The sequence below is a fragment of the Paroedura picta genome, chromosome 9 (assembly GCF_049243985.1).
Source record: "Paroedura picta isolate Pp20150507F chromosome 9, Ppicta_v3.0, whole genome shotgun sequence".
Taxonomy (NCBI): domain Eukaryota; kingdom Metazoa; phylum Chordata; class Lepidosauria; order Squamata; family Gekkonidae; genus Paroedura; species Paroedura picta.
The window spans coordinates 87556151-87573436 of NC_135377.1; positions in this window are offsets into that span (position 1 = coordinate 87556151).

Genomic DNA, 17286 nt, shown 5'->3' on the forward strand with positions numbered 1-17286 from the left:
TATATTCTGCACCACTTCTGGGGTTTCTTGAAGTTTGAAGAATGTTTCAGGAATTTCTCAATGGTAAAAAAGTTGAGAAAAGCTGTGATATGAAGATGGAGCCAGGGGATCATAAGGACCTCAGTGGGGTACAATGCCCTCCAGAGGACCTATTTTCTCCAGGGGAACTAATCACTGTAGTCTGGAATTGAACTGTAATTCCAGAGGATTTTCAGATCCCACCAGGAGGCTGGTATCCCTAGACAAATCCTACAGATCCAATCTCTGTTCTGGGTGAAATTCACCAGTCTGGAACTGAGACAGCATCAAAGCAATTTGTTTCCCATTGAAATGTTTCCCATTTCAAATAGGCAATTTCTAGAGATTAGTGGGAAACTCATAGAGTCAGAAGTTATGTTTTTAAAAACATTTTATGCCTCCAGAGTAGAATTTTGGGAGACACCACAGTGCAATATTATTCTGGGGTATTGTACAATGTCAATTATACATATACTAGCCAAAAAGCCCATTGCATAAAAAATGCAATGGGTGCTAGCGGGGGCTGTGATGGAAAGGGGGAATAGCAGGGGAAGCAAAGCAATTTGGTGCTCCGTGGAGGCACGGGTGAGGTTCTCAGGTGGCGAAGCATGTTGTCAGCATGTTGTGCCCCTCTGGCGCGACCCTGGGTCCCCTGCCCCATGGTGAGGCTGTGGCTTCCCCGCGGGCTGCCAAAACACCTGCTGCCTCTGTGAGGTGGCGAGTGTGCTCGGCAGCCTGCAGGGAAGGCCTCCCTGTACCCACCTCCATGGCCAGCATGCTGCTTCCCCGTGACCCTCCAAGCACACCCTGGGGTGTTAGGGAGTCTCATTAATGAGGCTGGCTCCAAACGGGTGTGGCTGCCCTGGCTGGGAAGCCAGGGACTCATCTGCCAGGCCGCTGGGAGATTTGCCAGGCTAGGTGGGCATCTGCTGTCCTCTCCCAATTAGAGGCCACTTCCCAGGAAGGATTCCTTTGATGCAAGGGACCCTCTCTCCCGGCTTGGAGTGTAGTGGTCCCAGAGCGCCTCTGGAAACAAGACTGAGCAGCCAGACAGCTGTGTGTCAGGCTTCACCCCTCGTGCCAGGCCAACCCTGTGTTGGGTTGATGTTTATTAAAGGCTGTGGCCATATTTTCACCAAGCTGGTGTTGGGTCCTTCTTTGACCATAATGCTTCCTTGCAAATCAACCAAATGAACATCTGCATTTGTCAGTCTTTTACCTTTGGGTCCAGCCTGGTAAAATGAGCTGCCAGAAGAGACCAAGGCCTTTACGTAACTTCCAAATTACTGAAGGGCCTGTAAAGCAGTGCTCTTCCATCAGGCTGAGGCCAAGGGCTGCACCTTTACAATCTATATGTGCCCTCTGCCTAGTCCCATACCTGGTGTAGTGAGCCAGTTTGGTGTAGTGGTTAGGAGTGAGGACTTCTAATCTGGCATGCCAGGTTCGATTCTGCGCTCCCCCACATGCAGCCAGCTGGGTGACCTTGGGATCGCCACAGCACTGATAAAATTGTTCTGACCGGGCAGTGATATCAGGGCTCTCTCAGCCTCACCCACCCCACAGGGTGTCTGTTGTGGGGAGAGGAATGGGAAGGTGACTGACTGTAAGCCGCTTTGAGCCTCCTTCGGGTAGGGAAAAGCGGCATATAAAAACCAACTCTTCTTCTTCTTCTTCTTCTTCTTCTTCTTCTTCTTCTTCTTCTTCTTCTTCTTCTTCTTCTTCTTCTTCTTCTTCTTCTTTAGGGTCTCCATCCAAGCCAGGCCTGAAAGCAGAATATTGCCAGATGTGTACCCAGGGTCATGGGAAATGACTTTTGAATGGAATTAATGTGCAACTAATAGGCAATTAATGTATAGTGACTATGTAGAATTTTAATAGATAAATTTTAGGTTTTATGTTTTTGTAGTTGAATTGCAATGTGATGATACAGTTATAAGCTCCAGTCTGGAGAGGGGCAGTCTAGAAGTCCAATAATAAATAAATAATATAAATGACAACTGGAAAATTAAGTGTGTACCTTTTTCTGTCACCACCACTAAAATCAATAGAACAGCCACTACCTTATCTTTTATGGGACCATGCCATAGTGATGATGTGCACCAAAAACCTGGTTATGACTCTGATAAACATCTTATTAGTTATGAAAAGATGCTGCTGCTGCTGCTGCTGATATTTTGTATAACTTGCCCTTCCCCAAAATCTCAGGGTGGGTAACAAGCTATATAATAATAATAATTCAGTATAAACGATCAGCAAACATTAAAATTATCCATAATCAATTAACAATGAAGTTAAAATCAATCCTGCTCCAGCTGCCTCCTCCCTTCTGGTGAGATGGGTGATATAAGCATACTTATTTCTCTGGTGAAGAGCCTCTTGTGGCGCAGAGTGGTAAGGCAGCAGTCATGCAGTCTGAAAGCTCTGCCCATGAGGCTGGGAGTTCTATCCCAGCAGCCGGCTCAAGGTTGACTCAGCCTTCCATCCTTCCAAGGTTGGTAAAATGAGTACCCAGCTTGCTGGGGGGTAAACGGTAATGACTGGGGAAGGCACTGGCAAACCACCCTGTATTGAGTCTGCCATGAAAACGCTAGAGGGTGTCACCCCAAGGGTCAGACATGACCCGGTGCTTGCACAGGGGATACCTTTACCTTTTACCTATTTCTCTGGTGAGGTTTAGCTGGTGTTCTGGGTAGACTGATGTTTTGAGCAGGGAGGCCTGAACTCAACATCTGCAAGGGATCAGCTTTTGTGTGTACATACTTCTTCACATACATGTATGCCCAAGGAATCTTATACCTAGAATTCAACTTTGTCAGTCTTTAAGAATGCCACTGGACTCAACTTTTTTCTTTTTCTTCAGACCAACATGGCTAACCTCCTGAATTAGTGTTTTGCTTATTCAACAAGATAGCCTCAACCTGAAGACTGAAAAGATTTCCACAAAGGTTTATAGCTGCATTTTGCCACAAACACTAAGAACAGCCTTGAAGAATGTAATGATCATTTGAAAAATCTTACCTCTTTTTTTTTTTTTTAAACCACGGCACACAAGTTCAACAATTAACATTGCAAACTTTTGGCTTTTCATATTACCCCAAAAAGGTCAGGCGTCCTTCAATTAAAATGTCCAACTGGGTTTAGGAATGAAAAATTTAATTTTCATGAAGCATCTGGTATAACTTTGAAGGATCAATACAGATAACGGTTCACCTTGGCAATTTGCTAGGAAATGGAACGGCCAAGTGAGATCTAAGCACATTTGAGTGCAAGCAGATCGCCGGGAAGTGTGAAAACTCATCCACAGGAGTGCAGATGAAACCAACGTATTCTGAAGGGTAATGGTTATTCTCTTATTCTATTGTTGCATAGTTGCTTCTTCCTTTGCTCGGTGTCCTTGAAGCAAAGGTAATTGGTTTTCTTTTCCTCTGCAGTGAGCATAATGTGGGAAGTGACTGCTCTCACCCCACCTGGGATTCACGATGCATCACACATTAATTGTATTGGCAAATCAGGATCAAAATGTGTTAAGATCTGCAAGGGTAGCAGCACGTCTTTAGGCTCTGTTGAAAAATTGTCATGTTTTTCTGTCCAAATTCCTCAGCACTTCTTCTAAAAGGAAATCTATACAATAAACGTAGCAAGCACACCAAGGGATAAAATTAATAACTTTGAAGAATATTAACCGCTATGGCTACAATCCAGTGGCAAGTGGACATGAACCTGTTCATTTGATCCTGCTTCAGGATAACTTCAGTCGGCATTGGGTTGTGTCCAATGGATTCAGCAATGGTTGCTACCCTCCGTTCTGGGACATTCTACCCAAATATAAAACTCTTCCATAATATTTATATTTTCTGGACTCACATTTCTCTAGGAGGGCCTTTTTACTTGCAAGAGTTAACTTGTTTATTTCAAGTGCATCTTGGGGAAGATTTCACCAAATACCTGCAAGATACTGTCTACAGTGCTCTAAAGTCCCAGATGATGATGATGATGATGTCATCTGTTCAGTCATGTCTGACTCTCGGCAGTTCTATAGGAAAGTCTTCACCATGCTTCTCCGTCAATGACCACTTCTTTTAGTTGCTTCATGGTCATACCTATATCAGCTTTGATCGTGTCAAGCCAGCGGATCTTTGGCGATCACGTTTCCTTTTGCCGCTGACCATGTTGAGCATTAATGATTTTTCTAGAGAGTTTGATCGCATGATGTGTCCAAAGTAAGTGAGCCTTAGCCGTAATATCTTGCCTTCTAATGACATAGTTGGTTTGCTCCTCTCTATAACTGTCTTGTTGGTAACTTTGGCAGTCCATGGCATTTGCAGCATTCATCTCCAACACCATAATTCGAAAGCATCTATTCTTCTCCGTCTTCCTTCTTCAGGGTCCAGCTTTCACATCCATAGGTTGTTATGGGGGAAACAACAGCATTGACTAGCCGGCACTTTGTATTAAGGCTGCTATCCTTACTCTTCCATATTCAGTTCATGCCTAACATTATGTTCTGGCCCAGTGTTATTTGCCATTTGATTTCATGGCTGCATCCACCACTTTGATTGATCATCGAGCCAAGAAAGATGAAATCATCAATACATTCAATGTTCTCATCCCAGATACATTATTACATATTATTTTGGAGCTCCTAGCTTTCTCGATCCAATTAGCTGCAATTCAGAACTATCTGTCTGATCTAAATTGGCCACTGGGGTCAGAAAAGGGTGTGTGTGGTTGGCTGACCACAGCCCCAAGACTCTCCTTATGTTAAATCAACACTTCTGGTTTTATTGTAATAAAAAGCTGTGGCCTGGTTATGCCAACATAAATCTGGTGTGTCTTTCTTGGGCCGGTAATGTCCAGCTGCCTGTCAAATGAAGGCCGTGACTCAACAGAGCCACCGCTCGACGGGTGGCGGAGCAAGCACCAAGAAGAGGTGCAAGCAGATGATGTGCACGTCATGCATGGAGGGGCGGAGAGGCGGGCCTATAAAGAGTGCCATGCGTGCAGGCCTGGGCTCTTTCACCTGGGACTGCTGCGATGGACAGTTTCCCTCTCACCCACCCTAGGTTCATGGTTTGTATGGTTATAAACTTCATTCTACAGATGTTTGTTTCTTATATTTATACACTGTGTTTCCAGTTGCATAAAAATTTATATTGTCGCATCCTGCGGGATGACATAAAGGGGAGCCCACGGTTTGGGGGGAGGTCTGGCCTGTGTCCAGAACTCCCAAGATTGGGGACCTCCATAAGAGGTTACTGGGCATGAGCATTGGGCTCATGCAGCCAGGTAGCCTGAGGTGGTCCTCCAACAGTACCTCGGGTGGAATGATTCCCTTCCAAGGGACCCTAGTGGCAAAGAAGCCCATTCTCCCATCTGGGAGAAGGGGGGAATTACTTTATGCACCACTAGGGTATGAAAAGGGGTGGGTCATAATTGGCTGGCCAATGCCGTAAGACTCCTCCCTAAGCCAAACGAACACTCCCAGTTTTGTTGAAATAAAAAGCTGTGGCCTGGTTATACTAACATAAATCTGGTATGAGCATCTTCCTTGGGCCAGTAATGCCCACCTGCCTGCCAAGTTAGAGATAATTGGACATCTTAATAAGCAGAGATTTAAATAATTGTTGAGTAGGACTTGCTAAAGGTGATATTTTAGGGCTTTTATTATGACTCACCAAGTATTTTGATTGCCTTTAAAATCCCTTTACTATAATGCCAGAACAATTGACTCTTTCTCTTATGGGAATAATGCCACATCAATATGAAAGCTGTGTGACCGTGTATGTGTGTGTGTATGTTTTAATTTCTAGACCGCCCCTCTCCACAAGCAGGTTACGGGTGGTACATAAACCACTTCTAAAACACTGTAAAAACATGCTAGTCTCTAAAGACCCAGAGTTGGATGTGTTTGTGCAAATGTCCAACACACGTATATTGCACTGTTCCCTGTGTAACAGAGGGGCAAAGGCAAGAGAGTGAGTCCCATTGCAAAGGGTTCAGTGTAGCACATAGGAATGAGACTTACCTAGGGCCATACAATGTAGTCTGGGGCAGGTGGCTGGAGGTACAGTCACACTACTAGACCTTGCCTGGAACAGTTTATTTTGTTGCTATAAAAAGAGCCTCTTGTGGCGCAGAGTGGTAAGCAGCAGAAATGCTGTCTGAAGCTGTCTGTCCATGAGGTTGGGAGTTCGATCCAAGCAGCCGGCTCAAGGTTGACTCAGCCTTCCATCCTTCCAAGGTCGGTAAAATGAGTACCCAGCTTGCTGGGGGGTGAACGGTAATGACTGGGGAAGGAACTGGCAAACCACCCCGTATTAAGTCTGCCATGAAAACGCTGGAGGGCGTCACCCCAAGGGTCAGACATGACCCGGTGCTTACACAGGGGATACCTTTACCTTTATAAAAAGTGGGAAATAAAACCACATTTGGAAGTTCCTGAAAAATGCACCTGGCTTATCCACTCATCTGGCCTTTGCCTCCCCATCAACAATTCCACCACGGATGGCTCTGGAGGGTGACATTGATGAATGAGTGGTTCTATAATGGACATACTGGTGGCCCCCAGTGTTGACCACAGAAGAGCTATGGCTGCTGTATCAGCTCATGCCATGGAGGAGATCTACTTGTATCTCCTTCAGGATACAGCAGCTTCCTCAAGCTATGAATTTGCTCTTTCCAAGGGAGCACATTCCTTTCCAGTGCAGACTCTTTCCTTGTTCCCAGAACTGCTTTGTCATTGTTTAAAAGGGCCTGGATTGACACCCTGAAATCCACTGCAGAGCTGAGCTAGAGAAAGCAATGAACTGACTTAATTTAAAAAAACCCTTTTAAAAATTGCTTTCCCTAACATAGCACCATGTTTAATTTCAAATGTTTTCAAATGAACTCTGAGAAAGAATTTTACTGCAGTCTAGAACCCTTCATACATCTACAAATCCAATCAATCAATCAATAATGCTAGCATTTTGCTTATTTCATAAAGCATTTAGCAGTTTCCCCACTAAACCAAGTTGACAAAATCCCTGAGACATTTTTAAAAGACACCTAACACATTGTAACACATGTACAAACCTATTAAAATACAAATAAAAATCCAACACTGAGCCAGTTTGGTGAAGTGGTTAGGAGTGTGGACTTCTAATCTGGCGAGCTGGGTTAATTCTGCACTGCCCCCACATGCAGCCAGCTGAGTGACCTTGGGCTCACCACAGTGCTGATAAAGCTGTTCTGACTGAGCAGGAATATCAGGGTTCTCTCAGCCTCACCCACCTCACAGGGTGTCTGTTGTGGGGAGAGGAAAGGGAAGGCAACTGTAAGCTGCTCTTCTTCTTCTAAGTCAGTGGTCACCAACGTTTTTATCACTGAGGACCGGTCAATGCTTGACAATTTTACTAAGGCCCAGGGGGGTAGTATTTTGCTGAGGGACATTGCTGCTGCCTGAGCCTCTGCTCCACTTGCTTTCCTGCCGGCATCCCTGACTTCTCACGGCCCGCTGGAGAGCGCTGCCAGCAGCAGCTGCGCAGTGCCATGCCAAGGGGGAGCCCCAGCCATAGCGGCCACTGGAGAGCACCAAAGATGAGCCAGCAGCAGAGTGGCAGGGCACGTCCAGCTTGCCTTGATTCATGGATCTGACGTTCCAGGTTCCTATGGAATAAAAATCTTTACAGCGTCGGATTGTCTTTTCGCCACCAGTTACTTCCACAACTGAGCGTCCTTTCGGCTTTGGCCCAGCCGCTTCATTCATTCTGGCGCTACTCGTACTAGCCGTCTGCTCATCCCCAGTAGCATATTGGACACCTTCCGACCTGAGGGGCTCATCTTCCAGCATCATATCGTTATGCCTATAGGAACTGTCCATAGAGTTTTCATGGCAAAGATACTGGAGTGGTTTGCCATTTCCTTCTCCAGTGGATCACCTTTTGTCAGAGCTCTCAGCTATGACCTGTCCGTCTTGGGTGGCCCTGCACGGCATAGCTCATAGCTTCACTGAACTACGCAAGCCCCCTTGCCACAACAAGGCAGCGATCCTTGAAGGGGGGCAGTCCTATTAACCCACCACTAATTCTACTGTTTTAGTAATACAAAACATGAATCGTGTATAACTCATTTAGCAAACAAAATTCCAATATTTCTTATACTGATGGAATTTATATGTTATACATGCCGTTGTTTTCTACACATATCACAAATATACTCCCTACTTGAGAGAAAAACTCCAAGCTGATTACCTTACGCTCTCTTAGTACATGTACCTTAATTTTTGCTATCTAAAAGTAGAAAAAAATAGGCGTTATACAGAAACCGCAAGCTTAGTGGTAAATAATGTAAAATATATCACTCGGTAAGAAATGGGGTCATGCAATGGGTCAGTAATAATATCTGCACAGCTAGAGGTAGACACAGTTAGATGGTTCTTCCTTCCTTCTGTGGCTCCTGTGGAGAGAAAGCTCATAATGAAGACTTGGATTTTTCTCCTCTGAGACTTTGGTACAGTTTCTACCCCTTCTCTTTTTAACCTTTTTTCACTCCAGCAACAGAGGGCAATAACCTGCATGTACCTCGGTCCATGGGTATATATTTAGCAGTGGTTTGAAGTAGAGGTGGAAAGGTCAACCACAAGTGAAGACAGGAGCAGTGAAAGCCCAGCATGTTCCCCTCATGAAGATTTGGTATCCCTCTAGGTGCAGAAATGTATCTTGTATTTAAGAGCTTTTTAGGCTTACAGCATGGACACATTGTCATTAAAATATGGAGGGCCCATTTTAGACTGGTATTGCAGTAGCTGCATTGATTCTCAGAAGAGTTCCAAATTCACTTCTAGGTTCTGGTTTTGACTTACAAGGCCATATGCAGTCTGGGCCTGGGGTATCTAAGAAACCGCCCATCTGAATATGCACCCCAGAGAGCACTTCGCTCAACAACAGTAAATGTAGTCCCTGGCCCCAGAGAAAACCAACTGGCCTTGACCAGGTCCAGGGCTTTTTCAGCCTTGGCCCCTGCCTGGTGGAATAAACTCCCTGAGAACATCAGGGCCCTAATGGAACTTAGATAGTTTTGTAGGGCCTGCAAGATGGAGTTCTTCTGCCAGGATTATGGTTGAAGCCTGTTTGGACAAATAAACAACAAAGCATGAATGGACCTCTTGCTGCTGCAACTGAGCTCTAATTTCTGCATAAGCCTTGAAAGGGCATGACCACAGTAGATATCCAAACATACATTGTTTACCTTTGTGGTCCAGCCTGGAGAAATGTGCTGCCAGCAGAGGCAAAGGCCTTTATGGAACTTCCAAAGTACTGAAATGCAGAATCATAGAATCATAGAATCATAGAATTGGAAGGGGCCATACAGGCCATCTAGTCCAACCCCCTGCTCAACGCAGGATTAGCCCTAAGCACCCTAAAGCATCCAAGAAAAGTGTGTATCCAACCTTTGCTTGAAGACTGCCAGTGAGGGGGAGCTCACCACCTCCTTAGGCAGCCTATTCCACTGCTGAACTACTCTGACTGTGAAAATTTTTTTCCTGATATCTAGCCTATATCGTTGTACTTGAAGTTTAAACCCATTACTGTGTGTCCTCTCCTCTGCAGCCAACATAAACAGCATCCTGCCCTCCTCCAAGTGACAACCTTTCAAATACTTTCAAATACTTAAAGAGGGCTAACATGTCCCCTCTCAACCTCCTTTTCTCCAGGCTGAACATTCCCAAGTCCCTCAACCTATCTTCATAGGGCTTGGTCCCTTGGCCTTGAAGCCTTGAAGAAGGCTGAGTCTGGAGTACTAGTCATGGGCTTTTACCAGGAGCATATGACCCTGATGCTACAGCAATTACAATGGCTACTGATCTTCTCCCAAGCCCATTTCAAGGTTTGGGACTGGGATGTATGAAAGACCATCTTCTCCATACCTTCCTGCCCAGGAATTAAAATTGCAAAGAAAGTCACCTGACATGTCTGGTGGGCACACTAAAGTGGCAGCCCCCCTCCCCTTATGAAATTATCTCCCCAGGGAGATGCACTTGGCCCCTTCAATACTGACCTTCAGGAGGCAATTGACAAGGCTTTTATTTTGGTATATTTTTTTATTTTTTCCAGAAAAGATAGAGATAGAATAGATACATATAATAACCATTAGTGAAGCAATTATTTGGAATCTAAACATATTAGATCCCCCTCCTTTCCCCGTATGTTTTACTTTCTTAAATAGTTCAAGTAAGGACCCCCCTTTTTTTTAACAATGCTTTTATTTTGGACTGTACATGATTGATTTTGCATTCATCGGTAGTCCTAATTAGAGGGGTTTTTTTTAAAGTGACTTTTTATGTGATTTTATAACTGATGTGCTATTCATTTTTTAAAAAATTATATAATTGTATTATCTATATTGTAAGCCGCCTGGAGTTCCACAAGGAAGAAAGTCAACTAATAAATGTTTTCAATGAATTAGATTAAAAAAAGAAAAAAGAAAACATGCTGAAGAACTGATTTTCACTCTTCTAATTTTCAATAGTGTGATGTAGCCTGGAGAGGGGAAAAAACATATCGGGACATACTCAAGTAGACAAAAGAGTCATTCTCTGGAACATTAGAGAAACAATCTGCCACCATCTGCCTTTGCTAAGAAATTACTGTTATCTGACTTCTTCCAGAAAATATAAGCCCGTGTATCTATTTGCCATAATACAGATTGTGGCTGACAACATCTTTTCCACTTTCCAGCCGCATGTGCATGCACATATGCATGGAGAGAGACAAAAAAAAATCCCAATCTTTTTCATCTGACCAATGAATCTTAAAAGGTACAAGAGAGGAAAGGCAGACAGATGGGAAATGGCTGCCCAAGGAGGTTTCATTCTGAACATGGAGCCAGGACCATCTAAAAGGGAAGCAAATCTCTTAGCATCCCAGCCGTGATCAGCGGGCAGCACGAACATGGCTGCCAGGTTAGCTTCTCTACTTACAGTGTAATCACAGCAAGACAGGGTGTCCAAAAAATGAATCCTCTTTGAGGGTTTTTCCCCCTCCTAAAACCTCCCTACCATATAGGAATTCAAATACAAAACAACAACAATATGTTTTCCCACTAATTTGCATTATCCAATGTGTGCAGAAAGGGCCCAGTTATCTTTGCATTGTGATCTATGTGGTGATCATGGGAGCAGATGGTTTTTTGGATTCCTTGTGTCACATTAAAATAGACAGAAGTGCACATTGCAGGAGGGCATTTGGGGCTGGAATAAGATGCGACACACCAATGTTGGGATAAAAAAGGCCACGGCTTTGGCGCAGCATGGGAGGGGGAGCCTGACCTAACAGTCAGCAGACTGCACCACAACCCGCAGAGTCCAGAGGTGTCCTGGGGACCCACACCATTCCCAGATGGGAGAGCAGATCCCCTCGCCTACTGAAGTCCACCCTACGGGAAGCGACCTACGCGGGGGAGCCAATGGGCGTCCACCTCATTTGGCTGTCCCCAGGCCGCCTGGCAAAACGAGCCCCTGGCCTCCCAGCTGGGTAAGCCGCGCTCATTTACATGCTACCTCCTTCCGAGGTCCCGAACCCCAGGAAGTCCGATCGCACACTGGACTCCCTGCCAACAGGCTCCATCCCATGCAAACCCACAACTGTGATGAAATATTAACAGAGAACATCCAACTCAATCATTGACATGGGTGGGTGGGAGGGAAGCTGCTCTGTGACGTCCTGGAGAAGAGGCTGGGACGCACACATGTGGCACTTTTATAGGCGCCACAGTCCTGCCTTTCCTTATTTATGCAAGCATGCAGCCCACTAGGGCTGCTGGGGCAGTCGTGTCCGCCTCCAGCCAGCCCTCCTCAGCATCAACCAGTGGCTGTGGTGAGTCTTTGCTGCCCATTGTGGAAATGCTGCATCTGAGCCTGGGCAGAAATGTACTAATTCCCCTTACATGCACTACAAGTTATTTAAAGTATTGAAGAATTTCATACAGGGAAAGTCTTTTATGCTTATTATCTGGATGGACATCTGATCGAAGGATGACCAGTTGAATGCCAATGACTGCAGAACTGTCTGAATCTACCCCAAGATGCTTGCTTGATGTAGGCAATATAGAAATCAAATCTTTAACCGCTCCTGGCGGAGCGGAAGAAATAAAACAGTAAGGGCCCCGAGGGCAGGCCCTGTCCAGGATGAGGAAGGGTGCCGATAGGCCCCTTCCCCTTGACTGACCAGCAGAGGGCCCAATCGGGAGGCGCGAAGCGCCTCCCGATTGGGCCCTCTGCTGGTCAGTCCACCCCCAAGCTGCCAATCAGCAGACGCGCGCAGCGCGGCTGCTGATTGGCTGCTTGCCCGGCCACAAACCAATTGGGAGGCGCGAAGCGCCTCCCAACCCCCCCCCCCCACCAGAGCTTCCCTTCGCTCCGGCGGCCATTTCTTTGCTGGCCGCCGAGAGCGAAGGTAGGCTCCCTGGCCCCTGCCCCGAAAACGGCTCGCCTGAAAGACGCTGGGCAAGCCCCGGGGAAGGCACTCCGCGGCTCCTGGAGCCGCGGAGTGCCTTCCCCGGGGCTTGCCCAGCGTCTTAAAGCCCACCAGCCCCCTTAAAGACGCTGGGCAAGCCCCGGGGAAGGCGCTCCGCGGCTCCTGGAGCCGCGGAGCGCCTTCCCCGGGGCTTGCCCATCGTCTTAAAGCCCACCAGCCGCCTTAAAGACGCTGGGCAAGCCCCGGGGAAGGCGCTCCGCGGTTCCTGGAGCCGCGGAGCGCCTTCCCCGGGGCTTGCCCAGCGTCTTTAAGGGGGCTGGTGGGCTTTAAGACGCTGGGCAAGCCCCGGGGAAGGCACTCCGCGGCTCCAGGAGCCGCGGAGTGCCTTCCCTGGGGCTTGCCCAGCGTCTTAAAGCCCACCAGCTGCCTTAAAGACACTGAGCAAGCCCCGGGGAAGGCGCTCCGCGGCTCCTGGAGCCGCGGAGTGCCTTCCCCGGGGCTTGCCCAGCGTCTTAAAGCCCACCAGCCCCCTTAAAGACGCTGGGCAAGCCCCGGGGAAGGCGCTCCGCGGCTCCAGGAACCGCGGAGCGCCTTCCCCGGGGCTTGCCCAGCGTCTTAAAGCCCACCAGCCGCCTTAAAGACGCTGGCCAAGCCCCGGGGAAGGCGCTCCGCGGTTCCTGGAGCCGCGGAGCGCCTACCCCGGGGCTTGCCCAGCGTCTTAAAGCCCACCAGCCGCCTTAAAGACGCTGGCCAAGCCCCGGGGAAGGCGCTCCGCGGTTCCTGGAGCCGCGGAGCGCCTACCCCGGGGCTTGCCCAGCGTCTTAAAGCCCACCAGCCGCCTTAAAGACGCTGGCCAAGCCCCGGGGAAGGCGCTCCGCGGCTCCTGGAGCCACGGAGCGCCTTCCCCGGGGCTTGCCCAGCGTCTTAAAGCCCACCAGCCGCCTTCAAAACGCTGGGCAAGCCCCGGGGAAGGCGCTCCGCGGCTCCTGGAGCCGCGGAGCGCCTTCCCCGGGGCTTGCCCAGCGTCTTAAAGCCCACCAGCCGCCTTAAAAACGCTGGGCAAGCCCCGGGGAAGGCGCTCCGCGGCTCCTGGACCCCGGAGCGCCTTCCCCGGGGCTTGCCCAGCGTCTTAAAGCCCACCAGCCGCCTTAAAAACGCTGGGCAAGCCCCGGGGAAGGCGCTCCGCGGCTCCTGGAGCCGCGGAGCGCCTTCCCCGGGGCTTGCCCAGCGTCTTAAAGCCCACCAGCCGCCTTAAAAACGCTGGGCAAGCCCCGGGGAAGGCGCTCCGCGGCTCCTGGAGCCGCGGAGCACCTTCCCCGGGGCTTGCCCAGTGTCTTAAAGCCCACCAGCCCCCTTAAAGACGCTGGGCAAGCCCCGGGGAAGGCGGTCCGCGGCTCCTGGAGCCGCGGAGTGCCTTCCCCGGGGCTTGCCCAGTGTCTTAAAGCCCTCCCCTCGCCTTTAAAATGCTCCCCAAGCCCTGGGGCCTGGGGAACATTTTGCTACATGAGGGTGAGGGAAAGCAAACCCTCCCCTAGGGCCCGCTGTATTTTTTTGACAGCGGGCTCTACTGCTAGTAAATAAATAAAACTCAAACAGGTAATGCATGTTTGTTCTTGCAAAGTCTCCTGGGAGTTGTAGTTTATTTGTCTTCAATGTTGTTGTTAGTTGCAAAGTCATGTCCGATCCATCATGACCCTATGGACAATGATCCTCCAGGCCTTCCTGTCCTCTACCAGTCCCCGGAGTCCATTTAAGTTCGTACCGACTGTTTCAGTGACTCCATCCAGCCACCTCATTCTCTATTGTCCCATTCTTGATTTGCCCTCAATCACTCCCAGCATTATGCTCTTCTCCAGGGAGTCCTGCCTTCTCATGAAGTGGCCAAAGTATTTGAGTTTTATCTTCAAAAAGAGCAGTCAGGGCTGATCTCCTCGAGGACTGACCGGTTTGTTCGCCTTGCAGTCCAATGGACTCACAAGAGTCTTTTCCAGCACCAGATTTCAAAAGCCTCAGTTCTTTGACGCTCGGCCTTCCTTATGGTCCAACTTTCTTCATATGAATGACAAAAAAGGCTTTCTATATTCATGAAGGCATATTCAAGTTCCTCCACACACACACACACTGCAAGATGAATTTGGTATAATTTTCTTCTTTAGAAAGGAATGAGTTGAGAAACCTTCAAGTTACTGCCCACTTATGTTGACCCTGTAGGGATTTCAAGGCATGAGATGAACAGAAGTGGTTTGCTGTTGCCTGTCTGGATAGTAGCCCTGGACTTCCTTGATGACTTCCCATCCAAGTACTAACTGGGGCCAACCTTGCTTATTTTCTGAGATTTGATGAGATTGGGCTACTGTGGCCCATTAGGGTCAGGGCTCTGCTGGCAGCAAAACAAGTGCTATACTGAAGCTCCCTGAATTCCTGATCTTCTGCTTATGAGAATTTTTGTAGGGATTATTGTTGTGCAGGGACTTCCTAATCATGTATGCGGATTTTTACCTATCTAGTAAGTCTTGCTGGTGGAGAGGCCCAACCACAAGTAAAATCAGGGATGCATTGGCTATTTAATTTGCAGGGGGGAATCCCTGTGGGCCTCTATCCAAAACTGCTTCTCACCATGATGAGGATGGGTTGCCATGTTTCCCTTGGCCATGGGCAGGGAATAGAGTTGTCAAATCAAGGTTGGGAAACTCATGGAGATTGGGGAATGGAACCTTGGGAGGATAGGGATCTTAATGGGGGACAAAGCCATAGAGACTATCATTCAAAACATCCATTTTTCCCCAGAGGGATTGATCTCTGTAGTTTTGGGAGGGTCTCCAGTCCTACAATGAAGATGACATCCCTACATGGAGTGGACTTTTAAAGAGTACTGCTCTGTGACCATTATGTCCCAATTTGCATCTTCCCCAAGCTACTTCCATTGCCCTAGTAACAGCCAGTTGTGGATGGGGTATTAAAAAGAATCGTCCAGCCATTATTGTTCAGTGTGTGCTCCTGAAATCCTTGAGCAAACTAGCAAATTAGGTTACTTCAAGTAATGTTTCTAGCTACCTGTAAAACCCCAACATCTTACACAACACCCGACAGCTTTAGATTTCAACTGTCTAATTATTATTCTTAATATACTATCTAATTTATTGTCTTGCTGCTGAATTTGCTGCCTTTACTAGAAAGGGGGTGTTCTAAAATTGTCTCTCTCCAGCTTGCTTTGAGACGTTTTACTTCCCCCTACAGAACAGAGTCATAATTTTATTGGAGGCTTTGGCTACCCTCCCCCGTCATGCAGAATGCCTTGCAAGCTACATACCTACAGAAGAAAATGAGTGCTTTAAGATGTAGCCTTAAAATAGTGATTTTGCCGGAAAATTGCAAAGCCACAAAGATTGCAGTCAAAATGCTTTTGTACCTCCAAGGTCCATTCATCACATGACAACTGGGATAAAAACAGCATCCATGGAGTTATTAAAACTGTACTGAAGCTCTGTCATTTGGATGGGTGCAAGGTGGGGTTATGACTCTGATGTCAGGTGTGAAAATTATGTTCACAGCTGAGAAACACATTGGAAAATAATTATGCTTAACATCATGGCCTAGTCTTAACATTTGCAGCTATAGGAATGGCATGTGACTTCTATGTAATGAAGCCTCTCTTAGAAGACATACTGATTTTCCCTCCATTCTCTTCTGCCCTCCAGGGTTTTTTTTTTATTCCCATAAAGATTCTTGCAGAGGAGGCTGACCTATGTGAAGTTACAGCTGCATTGGTCATATGGCACCATTGAAGAGAGACAGAGACACAGCTCCAGAATTTATCCATGTAGGTCTGAAAACCTCAGAAATATTTTCCCCAAATTGCATAAGGGCAACTCAGGAAAGCTCCTACTGATGCTGAACTGAATACAAGCCAAGGTTTTTATTCCATTTCCTTTAACAGTTGGGGAGTGTATATCTGTTGTATAAAATATCAATTGAAAATAAATGGCAGGAATCAATTAGGAGACAAAGGATTCTTCTGCATCCTCATTTTTTGTTGTTTGTGCATCCCTGTTGCTTGATTTTATCCTGCATGCACTATGCTGCCTCCAGTGGTCAATTCGATATTACATCTGTGTATACCCAGCATATCCTCCTGCATATTTAAACTGCTAGTTTTTATAATATACATATAGTGATGTGTTATCGAATCAACCACTAAGGGGGTAAAACAAATCTGACAAGAAAGCAACAAGAACAACAAAGCAATTGGGGCACACAAATGATTACAATAAAAATGCAGAAGATTCCAAATTTGAATTACCAATATAATTTACAAGAAAATAAAAGGCCTGGTCCATTGAACATGGATGGCTTTTTGATTGCTAGGTCAGTTAAGCCTGGTGGATTCTGGTGAGTCTCTTAAATCCTAAAGACTGTACTTAAACTGTTAATGGAATTTATCAGTTCTTATCTTTTTACCTGAATTGTATTTTTTTTCTTCAAGTCCAAGTCCAACCCCCTGTACTATGCAGGACACTCACAACCCTAGCACTCATCCACTGTAACCTACCACCCCCTTGAGCCTTCACAGCCTCTCCGTCAGATGGCTATCTGTTTAAAAATGTCCAAAAATGGAGAACCCACCAGCTGCCGAGAAAGCCTGTTTCACTGAGAAACCGCTCTAACTGTCAGGAACTTCTTCCGGATGTTTAGATGGAATTTCTTTTGAATTAATTTCATCCCATTGGTTCTGGTCCATCCCTCCGGACCAATGTTGTAATATCCAAGGTAGGATTTGTGCAGCAGAAGTCAAAATCTGTATGTATATCCAAAG